This window comes from Primulina eburnea, chromosome 9 (assembly GCF_022965805.1).
Source record: "Primulina eburnea isolate SZY01 chromosome 9, ASM2296580v1, whole genome shotgun sequence".
In the NCBI taxonomy this organism is placed as follows: Eukaryota; Viridiplantae; Streptophyta; class Magnoliopsida; order Lamiales; family Gesneriaceae; genus Primulina; species Primulina eburnea.
The window spans coordinates 3,914,229-3,929,562 of NC_133109.1; the positions used below are offsets into that span (position 1 = coordinate 3,914,229).

Consider the following 15,334-nt stretch of genomic DNA (forward strand, 5'->3'; position numbering starts at 1 on the left):
AGAAAAGAGTGATCATTTCGACTGATTCGGACAAAACAACATCAGAAGAGTCTGCTGCTGATGTTCAACCACCCGTACCAACTCCAACCAAGAAGAAAGCTCGCACCATTCTTAAGATCAAGAAGACAGCAGCACTGTCTGAGATTGAGAAAGTACCTATCAGACAGGTATTTCCAGAAGTGGTTCCTTCTGTTCGATCCATTGCTTCTACGACTGTACAAGCTACTGCATCTATTCCACCACCATCTACTGTTTCTGTTTTCAAGCCGTCGTCTGGAATAGTAATTCGAGAATCAACACGCGGGTCTTCTGCATTCCGACCCATCGTGCCTATTTCATCATCTGATAAAGGCAAAGGAAAAATGATCGAAGAACCACTAGTTTTTGGACACAAAACAACTGTAACCACCGGTGTTGATCTTCATCTGGCAGAAATCGAAAGCTCTGCAAATGATGACATGAATTTCTTTGATGAGTGGCACACGGTCCAAATTTTCCATTCTTTTGCTTACTTCAAGACAAAAGGGAATTATGCCAAAATGATGAACGCAAAGAAGAAAATTTTCCAGCTTGCAAAAACGGAAAATATCATCGAGGCCTTGCGCAGAAGGAGTTTCATCCTCGATCAGCTGAAATGTCAGAAGCTAGAATCGGTTCTGAAAGTTCTTGAATCAAATTTTGATCCTACTGTTCCTACCGCTGTTCAGGATCAAAATGTTATTTTGATTCTATCTGACAAGTTAAAACAGATGCGTGAGCAACTTCTTGCTCAAGAACAAGGCTTTGGCGAGCCTATTGTTTAACACGTTGGCCTTATTCCAGACTTCCAACAGATTCAGACAGTTGAGGAAAGGACTACAGCCTCCCCAAAGGCTTCTGCTCTCAGTACTCCTGCTTCTCCAACAAGGCCCATTCCGTCTTCTTCGCTGTTATCTGTACATGAACTGGTTTCGGTTGAAAAAGTCATTGAGTCGATTGTTCCAACGATCTCTACTACTCAGGAAGCAGCACCGGCTACTTCATTGCCACCATCTCCTTCTCCGACCCCAGTGCAACATATAGCAAAACCAGATGCTACTTCTCTCTTGCCAAATTTAGAGATATTTTCTGCTGCTCATCAAGCAGAAATGCACATTCTTCTGGATCAGCCTTCTGCACCTTCAACTGCAGAACCATCAGACTCACCGGCTGTCATTGCACCAACAAAAGAAATTTTGGCCTCTGACTTGGCCGTTCCCACTGAAGAAATTGTTCTTCCACTGGTTGCTGCTGAACCTACTGTCTCCACACTTCCAGAAGAAAGCTCAGCAGACCCTAGTTCTTCTACTGCTTTGGTGGACACTAATCTTGTTTCTACTGCATTGACTACCTCTCATCCTGTTCTAACTCAGACGAACTCTCGTCTCATTGAGTTTCAGCAACGCATGCTTGAGCGAACTCCCTCCCCAGAATCAGATACATTCAACTTGGAATTTCAGATTGAGACTCTGCAATGAGAACTCAACAACGTGTCTGACTTAGTCAAACGAATGTCCTGTGAAAACATTTCAGAATTCACTGGCGCTCAAACTTTCAGAGAACGCATGGGGAAACACATTTATAACACGACGGAAAACATGGAAAGAATGCATGCTGAAACCATCGTGAAAGGATCGGTGAATCGGGTGAAGATTGTTTAGAAGGGAAGGGGTTGAATAAACACTGCTCAATTTAAAATATTCTTCGACAAACAGATTTCAGTTGTGTTACAAACTGAATCTAAATATCCCGTCGGTCAATAACAATCATTTAAACCGACTATACAGTTGCGGAAAACTAACTGACTGAAAGATAGAGTATCTAACTGAAAATGATAACTGAAAGTAATAACAACACAGTTTGTTTCTGGATGTTCGGAGACTTGAATAACTCCTACGTCACCCCTTCTATCACGAAGATATGATATTCACTAAAAGACTTTGATCAAATACAAAACAGTGTACTGACCCACTTCAGTTTGGACTTATCACTTTGCCAATACTGAAACTCTTAGTATACAACACTTTTAAAGATCGTAACTGATCTTAGCACAACTTATAAAATCTATCAATCGATTACAAAGTGCTATGAAAGCTCTAGAACGTAGTCTTGAATACTACTGATATAACTGATAAGCGTGAGCTTTGATTTCTGAATGTGAGCGGATATTTTTGCAGCGTAACAGCAAGTAAGATAACTGAGAATGCGATTCTTTCTTCAGCTGCTGCCTTCGACTATTTATAGGCTTCCCTCTCAACGGTAACATTAAAGATATTTGAATATTCTAACCGTTGATTGCCACGTCAATATATCCTGACAATAGTACACTGTTCATTTCTGAAATGCGGCGAGCCACTACCAGTTCACAGGTGACTGTACTATTTGTCGGTTGTCGCTTTCAACTGATGACGTGTACAGCTGAGAGATCAGCTGGTAAAGATCATTTGACGATGGAATAGACTTTAGTTGAAGCGATCAGTTGACTGATGACGTGTTCAGTTGCGTGAATCAGTTGGTCCAATTCAGTTGCTAGAATCAGTTGGTCAATCTTTTGTCAAACGCCGGAATTTCGTTTCCAACAATTTCCCCCTTTATGGTGTTTGACAAAACTATAGAAAGTGACACTAGATTGAATTCACAGTAGATAAAATAAGATGTCGAATAAACTGAATCAGCTGAATTCTCATTTCTTCAGATAAATACAGTAGATACTGCTCTTATTATTTCTTCTGCTGTTCTAATATCTCCTTGATCTCTTCCCCCTTTTTGTCAAACAGCTCCATCTTGAAACATAGCTTTCGAACGTCAGTAGAAAGGAGCTTGACAGAGGATGACATGCTTTCAATAGCAGTAGAAATTGTGACTTGCAGTAGTTCAATTTTTCGAGTCATAAGAGATTCCACACTGTCAACCCGTTGGCTAATAGAATTTTGAGTGGCAGTCAGACTTGAAATAATGCCTCTATTCTTCTGAATATCACCAACTGCAAATGAAAGAGCGGTAACAGCAGATTGTATATCCTTCAGTCTTTTTAAAGACTCCTGATTATCGTCCAACTTCAGACTGTGCGATAATTGCGTATTTTGAATCTTGGAAATGGCAGTAATTATTTGACTCATACTGTCCTACATATGTTGGACTTCTTCAAAAATGAGATCAAAATCTGCTGAAGATGGAGGATGAGATTGTCGAGAAGTTCTTGGTTCACTTGTAGTAAGTTCAGAAATGATCAATGTTTGATCAGTTGAAATCGTTTCAGCAGCATCTCGAACTGAATTATCAGCAGCAGGGATTTCTTCTTGATCCCGAGGTGCTGAGGAAGGATTCTGTTCAGTAGATGGTGACATAACCTGAACTGGTGCTTCTAAAGGGTGATTAATTGAATCGACTGGCACATCAGTTGGTATGACCTGATCAGCAGATGGATCTGGTTGAACAGTTTCTTCTGAAGAAATAGTGACCTCTGGATTAGTTTGATCAGCAGAGTGATCAACTTTGTCAGAAACGGGTTCACTTAAATGAGATTCCTCCACCACAGCTTGAATCACTTCATCAATATGAGCGAAATAAAGCTCAACTTCAGTATACAGTTGTTGTTCAACTGGCGGTGAAAGAGGCTTATCAGAAACTGGCTCTTCAGTTGGAACAAGAACTAAAGCTGATGATGGTTCTGTCTTGTCAGAGGATGCTTCTTCAAGTGTTTCCTCGTTGTCATCATCCGAGTTTCCTTGATAGAGAACCAATTCTTGATTCAATTCCCAAAACTTGATTTGAGATAGTAGCCCTATAAGATCAGTGTCTAGCTGAGTAATTACAGCTTGATCAGCGTAGACAGTAGGGCCAGTAGGCAAGTAGTTGGTTTTTAGCTTGGCAACAATTTGAGCCAACTTTTTCGCTCTCATCTGATCAAATAAGTAACTCTTCCTCTCCATAGCTTGAGCAATAGAGGCAGCTTTGACTGTTCGGAGAACAAAGGCCTCCAGCTTGATGAATTTGCTCAGCTCGGACTTCTTCTTCAATTGCTTGGCAAAAACCTCAGTACGAAAGGCCACCCAAGCATCATAGGATATAATCTTTGAAGCAGCAAAACTGTTCACCTTTGCCCAAACAAGGTCAATTTGAGTCTGAATTGGGTTGGAGGGTCTGGGCTCTACAATCAATTTCCCTTTCCCTTTATCAGTACTCATGATATGAGGAATTTCCAGTCCTGTTCGAGTAGATTCCACCTGCTCTACAAATTTTATGCCTTTGGGTCTGGCATGTGCTACACCAATAGGTCGATATATTTGAATAACAGGAGCTTGAGTCCTAACTGATTCCTTTTTAGTACCAACTGAAGCAGCTTGTGAAATGATCTGCAGAGGAACTGCTTCTATAGGCTGCTGATCAGTTAAGGAAATCATTGCATCTATAGGAATGGATACCTCAGAAGTTGTTTTAACCCTTTGAGTTCTTGGCTTCTTCGCTATCTGAGGAGATGGAGTCTTCTCTGACTCTGATGCACTCAATACCAATTTCCTTTTGGCAACCTTCAGCTGAGCCAACGTTTTGGCTTTCTTAACTGATTTGGGAGTAGCTAACTGAGTCCCAATTTCCTGTTTGATTCGCACAAACTGAGTAGGAGTTATGTCCAATTTGGGTTTGATTGGCATCGTGTTCTTTGCATTGAACACCTTAAATTTCGATGTCCTCTCAGAGTCATCAGCCACTAATCCTTTTACTTTCATCAGATAACTGATTTGAACAGCAAAACCATTGGATTGTTTAGAAGACAGAAACATATTCTGAAATGATTAAAGGTAAGTCTGGTGCTCGGCAGAGCAAACGTCACTGAGAGAAGTGTCCCTTCATTTCGTTTTGATATAAACAGATGAAATCAGTTATGTCGAAATTTGTATTGAAATGTCTAAATCGCTGATAGATGAAGACAGAAAGATAGAAACTTTTAGATTAATGATCTTGATTTCTAAATAGAAATGAGAGTACATTTCTATGGATTGTGTGATGACACTACTGCAATCTTGCCAAGATAGTGATTGTGATTGAACGATTGTTAAAATCTGTACATGTTATATTATACAGGAGGAGGTACAGACATGACCAGATGATGGGGATTTATGTCAGAAACAGAGGTTAGATTGTATTGAATGCCAAAGTTGACTATGTCAGACTGTGATTTTCGTTCAATTTTGTACTTTTGGCAGAATATTAAGCATGATTTTTCATCTATGAATTATAGATTGAAAGATAGTCGGAACGAACTATCTTAATGTTGGAAGATATCCAGGAACTGTAGTGCTGGATTTTAGCACTAGTTGACAGGATTGATTGTCATTTATAAATTTTCGTACAGCGAGAGCTATCAGATGAGTATTAAGATGACATCATTTGAGATGTTGTACAGTGAGAACTGTTAATCTCCGTTGTATGGTGATTTATATATCAATGATACTTGAAACTGAATCTGATAGGATTAGAAATCTGATGAGGAAAATGAAACTGATTCGGAAAAAAAAATGAAAATAGCTCGGAAGTTGATATGAAATATGCCAACGTCAGGTGATGACTGTCGGTATTTGAAGCCGAGATTGAGTTATTAAGAACTATTGATGGGTATATACGGATGTTGTATAGCCATTGTTCTGAGATTGATTCTATCATGAGTGATTTTGTGGATATGAAGTTATGGTGGTTTATGTACATCTCCTTCTTATATCTGATTTGAGATATAATATGATTATCTGTATATAAAAAAAATGGATTGCTTGTGATTTCGGGGACGAAATCATGTCTCAGAGGGGGAGAATTGTAAGGCCCGAGATGTTATCAATTGTACGAGACCCCGAAAAGAAAATATTATTGATGGCATTTTTGTAAATAAGTGGAAAACTACTTGAATTAAATTTGATGGCAATTTGGTAATTAAGTGGAAAAAGATTTGAATTAAATTTGATGGCACTTTCGTAATTATTGAGGGACCAAATTGCAAATAGTGGAAAGTTGAGGGACTAAAGTGCAATTATGGAAAAGTTGACACATGTCTCTAGCCATGCAATTTGATTTGTACGTGTGATTCTTTCCCATTTCATTACACAATTCAGAAATTTCAGCAGCAAGGCAACCGAGAGCTTTCCCCTCAAGCTCTTTTTCATTTCAAAAAATTTATTATGCAAGATCTGGCCGTCTGATTTTTGATCTGAGCCTAGTTCCGTGCTTTTCTTGGCAAAAGCTTCCAAAGGATGTAAGTTTCATTGATTTCTGACATGTTTTGAAATTTATGTATTGGAGGAATCATAATTTGACTGATATTATGTGTTCTTGAAATAACAATGATCATGTAATCGAAACCGGATCGAAGAACGGACATTGTATGAATTGGTTTGAAAAATTCAGCATGTTGTTCGAATGAGGGCAGTGCAGATTTTTGGAGTTATTGTTTGTAATTTTTGATGGTTATGAGTTAGGTTATTGTATCTAGTGGTGTTGTATTGACCGGGATATCGGGATTGGGCGGTTATACCGTTGATTCGAATTATTAATCAGATTGGTATCGATTTGAGCGGTATATTGATATAGCGGTATAATGATATGATATTATTGATATTGCCATTGCCAGATTGAGGGATTGACAGAGTCTGTATTCAAGATCAAAACTGCAAACGAAAGGTATAATTTCATGTTGAGTTAGGATTGCACAACTCGAGTGAGGTTTGACTCGAGTTTCCCTAAATCACATAATTTATTTTATTGCAGATATATTTGCAATGAATGAATTGATATGCTTGTTTTCTTGATGAATAGATAGCAGGTATTAGACGAGTAATCTTGTGACAGAAGTGCCTGACAGTGGTGGGATCGCCAACTCTTCTGCCCGCAACGATTATTCGATAAACACCGGCGCTTGGGCGGTGTTTTTCTACCGCCCGAGCGCCACATATTCTGCCAAAAATCTTGGCTCACAATGCGACGACGCCCGGCTTCTTCATTCAAGTTCGTATAACCTCAATCATGTCAATTATCCAAAAATCGTGTCCGATTAGAATAATCATCGTCAAATCATTTTGGATTAACATGATAAATTTCTCGGGCCTTACAGATACACATGCTTTACAACATATGGGCCTGTCCATCTTGATCGTATTTTTCTTGGGAATATGTGAAGTCGAGAATTATAAAACAAAACTTTTTTACCAATCTCAAAAGATTTTCTAAGAATTGTTTTAACATGAAATGATTTAATTTTTGCTTTATAAATCCTTGAATTCTCATACGCATCATTTATGAGTTCATCAAGTTTATTAAGTTGTAATTTGCGCAATTTGTTGCAATCATCCATGCTTGAATTAAAAGTTTTGATCGCCCAATAAGCTTTATGTTCAAATTTCACAGGAAAAAAACAATATTTTCCGTAAACCAACCTATAGGGAGACATATTCAATGATGTTTTAAAGCTGTTCGATATACCCAAAGTGCATCATTAAGTCGCAGAGACCAATCTTTTCTATTTGAGTTAACAGTTTTTTCCAAAATTTGCTTTATCTCCCTATTAGCTAATTCCACTTGTCCATTTGTTTGATGATGATAAGGAGTAGTTACTTTGTGAGTAATACCATATTTTTTCATTAATGAAGCAAATGGTTTATTAACAAAGTGAGTTCCTCCATCACTTATTATAGCTCGAGGAATTACGAATCTACTAAAAATATTTTCTTTCAAAAATTTGATGACGATTTTATAATCATTTGTTCGACATGGAATTGCCTCTATCCATTTGGAAACATAATAAACTGTAACTAAAATATACAAGTATCCAAACGACGGTGGAAAAGGTCCCATAAAATCAATTCCCCAACAGCAAAGATTTCAATTTCAATGATAGGATTCTAAGGCATCATGTTTCTTTTTGAAATTGCACCCAATTTTTGACAATTTTAATAGATCTTGCAGATTTCGTGGGTGTCTTTAAACAAAGTGGGCCAATAAAATCCACACTGCAAAATTTTTGCAGCCGTTTTCTTTGAAGAAAAATGTCCTCCGCATGCTTCTGAATGACAAAATTTAATGACACTACTTACCTCATTGTCGGGTATGCAACGTCAAAAAATTTGATCTGGGCAGTACTTGAACAAATACGGATCATCCCAATAAATTTTTTTTACCTCATTCAAAAATTTTCTCTTATCTTGGGAACTCCATTGCGGTGGCATTTTTCCTGTCACAAGAAAATTTACTATATTAGCAAACCAAGGTGTAGTAGTAATTGAAAATAGATGTTCATCAGGAAAATTATCGTTAATTGGTGTCACTTCACAAGATGATCCTGTTACTAGTCTCGATAAATGATCGGCTACGACATTCTCGGTTTCTTTTTTTATCTTTGATCACAATGTCAAATTCTTGGAGCAACAAAATCCATCGTATCAGTCGTGGCTTTGCATCCTGTTTGGTCAACAAATATCTAATAGCAGAATGATCAGTAAACACAATAGTCGTTGATCCAATCAAATAAGAACGGAATTTATCTAATGCAAATATTACAGCAAGTAGTTCTTTTTCAGTTGTGGAGTAATTCATTTGAGCATTGTTTAAAGTTCTACTTGCATAATATATCACGTAAGGCTTACCGTTTCTTCTTTGACCCAGTACTGCACCGACTGCATAATCACTCGCATCGCACATGATTTCAAATCATAAAGACCAATCAGGAGGTTGCATGATAGGAGCTAATGTTAAATGTCGAATGATTTCATCAAAAGCATTTTGACATTCTTGAGTCCACTCAAATGCAGTGTCTTTTGTTAAGAGGTTACAAATGGGTTTAGATATTGAACTAAAGTCCTTTATAAACCTCCTATAAAATCCAGCATGTCCCAAAAATGAGCGAATTTCTTTAATGATTTTTGGAGGGGGTAAATTGGAAATGACATCAACTTTGGATTTATCAACTTCAATTCCATGAGATGACACGACATGTCCCAGAACAATCCCAGAAATAATCATGTAATGACATTTTTCCTAATTTAAAATAAGACCTTTTTCCTCGCATCTTTTTAGAACTTTTTCCAAATTTTCAAGACAATTATCAAATGTATTCCCAAAAACAGTTAAATCATCCATGAAAATTTTCAAACAATTTTCAACCTTGTTGCAAAAAATGCTTAGCATACATCTTTGAAATGTTGCTGGGGCATTGCATAATCCAAATGGCATCCTTCTAAATGCAAATGTTCCAAAAAGACATGTGAATGTAGTTTTATCTTGATCTTCGAGTGCAATGGGAATTTGATAATAACCTGAATATCGATCAAGAAAACAGTAGTATGGATGACCTGCTACTCTTTCTAAAATTTGATCCAAAAATGGCAATGGAAAATGATCTTTTCTAGTGGCGTCATTTAATTTTCTATAATCAATATACATCCGCCAACTAGATGAGACTCGACTTGTTAACAATTCACCTTTTTCATTTTTATCACTGTGATGCCAGATTTTTTTGGAACTACTTTTGTTGGGCTTACTCACTTACTATCAGAAATAGGGTAGATAATCCCAACATCAATTAGTTTAAGAACTTCAGTTTTCACAACATCTTTCATGTGTGGATTTAATCTCCCTTGTGGTTGTTGAGATGTTTTTGCATTTTCTTCTAAGTGAATTTTGTGAGTGCAAATTAGTGGATTAATGCCCTTGAGATCTTTTAGTGTCCAACCAATTGCATTTTTATGTCTTTTAAGCATATCAACTAATTTACCTTCTTGATCGCTTTCTAGTTTGGAAGAAATTACCACCGGATATGTTTCATCTTCTCCAAGAAATGCATACTTCAATTCTTCTGGCAAGGGTTTTAACTCCAATATGGGTGGTTCGTCTTTGTTCTCATATTTTGCATCAAATTCTTTCTCTGATCTTGGTAATGAGTGATACCTGATAAAATCATCAAGATCAATTTCAATATTTTCTTTAACAGTATCAATTGAACAAATATCTAATTGGTCACGAGTAGTCCCTTCTTGAATGTTTTCTTCCACAAGAGTTTCAATAATATTTTCATCTTCACTTTCATCTCCTTTGTCATGTGGTTGCTTACAAAGATTAAAAACATTAAGCTCCAAGGTCATGTTACCAAATGAAAATTTCATTATTCCATTCCTGCAATTTATTAGAGCATTAGAAGTTGCTAAAAACGGACGACCCAAAATTACAGGAATTGCATTACAAGCTTCGATAGGTCATGTATCTAAAACTATGAAATCGACAGGATATACAAAGTTATCAAATTGGACCAACACGTCTTCTACCATACCTCTTGGCACCTTAACAGATCTATCGGCAAGTAAAAGTGTTAACGAAGTAGTTTTTAACTCGCCTAGATTGAGTTCTTGATAAACTGAATATGGAAGTAAATTCACACTAGCTCCAAGATCAAACAAGGCTTTTTTAATCTTTCGTTCTCGAATAATACATGAAATAGTAGGACAACCAGGGTTTTTGTATTTCAAAGTATTATTATTTTGAATGATTTCACTTACTTGTTCGGCTAAAAATGCTTTCTTTTTCACATTCAATTTTCTTTTCACAGTGCACAAGTCTTTCAAAAATTTGACATATGATGGTACCTGTTTTATTGCATCTAATAAAGGAATATTAACTTTTACTTGTTTAAAAATATCATATATATCAGAATTCAAATTTTATTTTTTTGTATTTTTCAATGCATGAGAGAATGATGGTGACACTGTCTGTTGAACCTCCTCTTCGCAAGTTATGGGTTCCACTTCCTTACCCTTTGGAGTTGATTTATCATCATCTTCACAAGGTTCAAGAATGGATTTTTCCACAACCTTACCACTTCGAAGGGTAATAACAGATTTTACCCGATCCATCGGTTGAGTTCCAGAAGCTCCAGTTTCTGAATGATGATCCTTGGGATTATGCAGAGGTTGTGAAGGAAATTTACCTTTTTTTCATGAACATTAAGTGCAGATTCAAATTTAACAAGAGTATCTTTCAAATCTGTCATGGTTTGAGCAGTTTGAGTATTGATAGACTCTTGCTTTGCAATGAAAGAATTCAATGTATCTTCCAAATTTCTTTTAGGTGGAGGAACATAAGGTGCATAATTTTGAAAATTTTGTTGATTTTGGAAATGTGGTTGTGAAAATTGTGCAGCATTATCATTCCTCAAACTAAAATTTGGATGATTTCGCCAACCTGGATTGTAATTTTGAGAACATGTTCAAAATTTGGCCTTTTGAAATTGTTCAAAACATTGGCTTATTCATGGAGACATTCTTTAAGAAAAGGGCAAAGTGGGACAATCTTATGTAAAATGATCACTTGAATCACAGATGTGACACGCAATTTCTTGAACAGATTTTAATTGACCATTCTTTTTCAATTCAAGTGCCTCAACTTTTCTTGCCAAAGAGGTAAATCTAGCTTGAAGATCATGTTCATCTTTGAGAGTGTACATATCTCCACCAGATGTAGGAGATTGAATCTTGTTTGATGGTTCGATTGTACCTATAGTGTCCCAATTTTGAGCATTTTCAGCTAATGAATCGAGATACTCAATTGCTTCATTTGGATCTTTATCTTCAAATGTTCCATTACATATAAATTCAACCATTTGCTTGTCTTTAGGTGTTAAGCCTTCATAAAATTGAGAAACAACTCTCCAAATTTCAAAACCATGATGTGGACAAAGATTAAGCAATTCTTTGTATCTATCCCAACACTGATAAAAAGTTTCTCCTTGTTTTTGAGTGAAAGTGATGATTTACCTTTTGAAAGAATTTGTTCTATGAGATGGAAAAAACTTTTTCAAAAATTTTTGTTGCAATTCATCCCAAGTTCGAATGGATCCCGATCTAAGATTTTGTAGCCAAGTTTTAGCTTTATCATTTAAAGAAAAAGGAAAAAGCTTAAGTCGAATTGTGTTCATGCTACAATTTAGATCATTATATGTGTTGCACACTTCTTCAAACTCTCGTAAATTCATGTATGGATTTTCAGAATCTAATCCATGAAAATTGGGTAAAAATTGGATAATACCAGGCTTAAAATTGAAATGAGATGCATTAAAGGGAAAACTAGACATGAAGGTGCACTAGTACGTGTAGGATTCATGTGATCTCTAAGTGTTCTTCGTCTATCATGATCATGTTGAGATTGAATTTCATCTTCATTTTCTTGGATGGATTCTTCCGCCATTTTTTGTAAAAATAAAGGGCCACTAAGTGTACGTGACCAAATGCTCATGAAAATGCAAATGCAAAAGAATAAAAACACACAAAAGCAATAAAAATTCAAATAAAGAAAAATAAACTATAAACAAAATTAAATTATACTTCCCCGGCAACGGCGTCAAAAACTTGTTGCGACTTTGATTGTTGCACTCCCAAGAGCAGGTTGTCCACAAGTAGTATAATTCGATGAGTCCAAATATCGTATCCACAGGAAAGCTAAGGTAATTACAAGTCCACTACAATGTCTTTTTATTTTTATTTTTATTTTTTAGTTGTTTGAATCTTTAATTGGTAATTTTTAATTGTTCAAATTTTAATTAAGTAGTTGAGATTAAAGGATCCACTCTTAGTATTTTAATAAAGTTAACATTAACGAACATTATTGAAATCCACTTAATAAAATGGTTCCAATATATTAAATAATCATATTTATATTATGTTATATATTATTATCTTATAAGTATATAATATATACCAAAATTTATAAATGTGTCAAAGTATTTATTGTGCTATATATATATTGTAAACACTAAATCAAGGTTCCCACTTTAAATGGTTGGTAAACAAAACTAACATTTAAATGATACCAAGAAATTAATATTATGATATATTTATATATAGTAAATCAAGGTTCCCACTTTAAATGGTTGGTAAAACCAAACAAACATTTAAATGGTTCCAAGAATTTAATATTATAATATATTCATATATAATAAATCAAGGCATCCACTTTAAATGGTTGGTAATACCAAACTAACATTTAAATGGTTCCAAGAATTTAGTGTAACATATAGCAACAATAAATCAAAACTCCCACTTATAAGTAGGATATAAAAATGCTTAAAGAAATAAATATAACCTAAACAATAAATAATGATTAAATAATATAAAACATAGATTCTTACCTTTTAGTAACTTTATTATCATTCCAAGAGTTTCATTTTTTCATCTCAACTTTAGGAAGTTAGCTACTCATTATTCAAAGTGTAAAACTTTGAATATGAATTTAACATGCTAATTATATTTAAATGAAGAAATAAAGGAAAAACAAAGAGAGAAATATTATGAACTCAAATGTTTGTTCATAAAATGAGGGATATCTCAATACATTACAATGCACATCTATTTATAGCCAAATTTGGGGAGACAATCACAAATAAAATATTATTTTTTACACATAAGTCTTCATTGGTCTTCCAAGAAATTAATATTTTAATACACATCACTTTTGAAAATCTTCTCATTTGAATTTTCTTCTCCACATAAAAACAAACATGTAGATATCTGAGTTGTTTGAATTGTGGTATCTTTTTTAACCATTTGACCAAGTAATTTGAGAGATATGGTCAAAACTAAAGCATGGTAAAACTGCCACTTCTTTGGTAACTTTAATTGTTGCTTAATTTGATCCCACTTCTGAGAAGATTTTTATCTAATGCTTGCCACCCATATTGTAGATATTAAAATCAACTTTCTACATGTCCAAGAATCATCTTATTCTCATTTGCAACGCCAAGTTTATTCTTGTTTTATCGAACCTGTAAAAAATAGTAAAAACTTATAATTACACAACAACTTATATTTTATACAATTTATTATAAAACATATAATATTTAAACATTTAATAAAACAAAAACTATATATTTATATTATAAAACATTTAATTAATATACAATTTTTTATCTTTATCAGTGCTAACTCATCTTCTTCGATCATTGGGACTAATTGGATCAATTATGTATGCTACTTTGATAATTTTTTTTTTTTATAATATCAAAGAATTTAAGCATATAACAAGTTAAGCTTCTTAATTATACAAGATCAAATGTAAAGTCTACAACACATGATCGACGTAAAAATTTATTCCAATTACACATTACATAACTAGTGTTTTTTTTCATCACTACAAGTCTAGGAATAAACCACCAGTTTCATATCTAAGCCCGGATCACCACGCTAATCATCACTCGCTATTCTCGGTACTGATCCTGTCCCACCTGTTGCCATGCACACATACAAACACGACAATAGCCGGAAACTCCGGTGAGAATAAATCCCAGTATAAAACATGTTATACATGCAATGCATAAAATCATATACAAAAACATAAACCATGTATCGAAGAACATGAATCATAATTTATGACACATTAGTGTATACAGATAAAACTCTTTAACTCGACTCATATCTAAGTCTAGGGATCCCGGTGTGAATAAGACGTAACAAATCTCCCACCTACTCTCCCAATCAGGGTGGCGGTACGTCTTATTTCTATACTTCGGTCCACTCTGTATCGAATATCTACAACAGGAGTCGATATTCTCCTACGTACAACGATACCACTGAACATCTAATAACTTGGCACATTCAATGACTCATCTATCTCAAGTGCATTTCTATAACTTAATAGACAAAGTATAAACATACCAAAGCATAAACAATCTAGTATGTGGTTTAGGGAAACTCCAGTCCAATCTGACTCGAGTCGTATCTCTCGGTTCAACATTGATTTATACCTTTATTTTCTCGGTGTTTGGTTGGATGAAATCAATCTCAATCTTCGCAACCTTCAATACCAATCTGAAATAACATGTTTGATACGCACTATATCAACCTCCAACTCAACGTAAGAATATCAACATGCAATCTCGATACATTTCAACAGCATAACCGCGTAATCTTGATATACCTTCTATATAAACAAGATACGGACCATCTCAAAAACTCATAATCAATCAACACATCATGTCAATACCAAATCTGTATATTCTACATCACATATAGCATGGAAAATCGATAACAATAGCATATGATAACATTTCTTCGATCCGATTTAATTTTACTTATCTCAACATATCAAGAACACATCTTATATCTCAAAATTTTATTTCCCCAACTTGATATTTCCAAATCAAGCAAGAACATAATAAAACTTGCATCCTCTTGAAGCTAGTAACGAAAGGATCAAGAATCTAAGCTCCGATCACAATTCGGAGGGGTAGATGTTTCACAACCAAGTTTCTAATATACCTTGGAGCTTGAGGATGTTTCCTTCATGGAATTTCGTT

The 15,334-nt window shown here is 35.1% G+C and overlaps 1 pseudogene; it reads right to left on the minus strand.

The window, feature by feature from the left end:
- Window positions 1-2,738: 2,738 nt before the first annotated feature.
- LOC140840668 (uncharacterized) lies at window positions 2,739-12,231 on the minus strand (annotated as a pseudogene).
- Window positions 12,232-15,334: the final 3,103 nt, after the last annotated feature.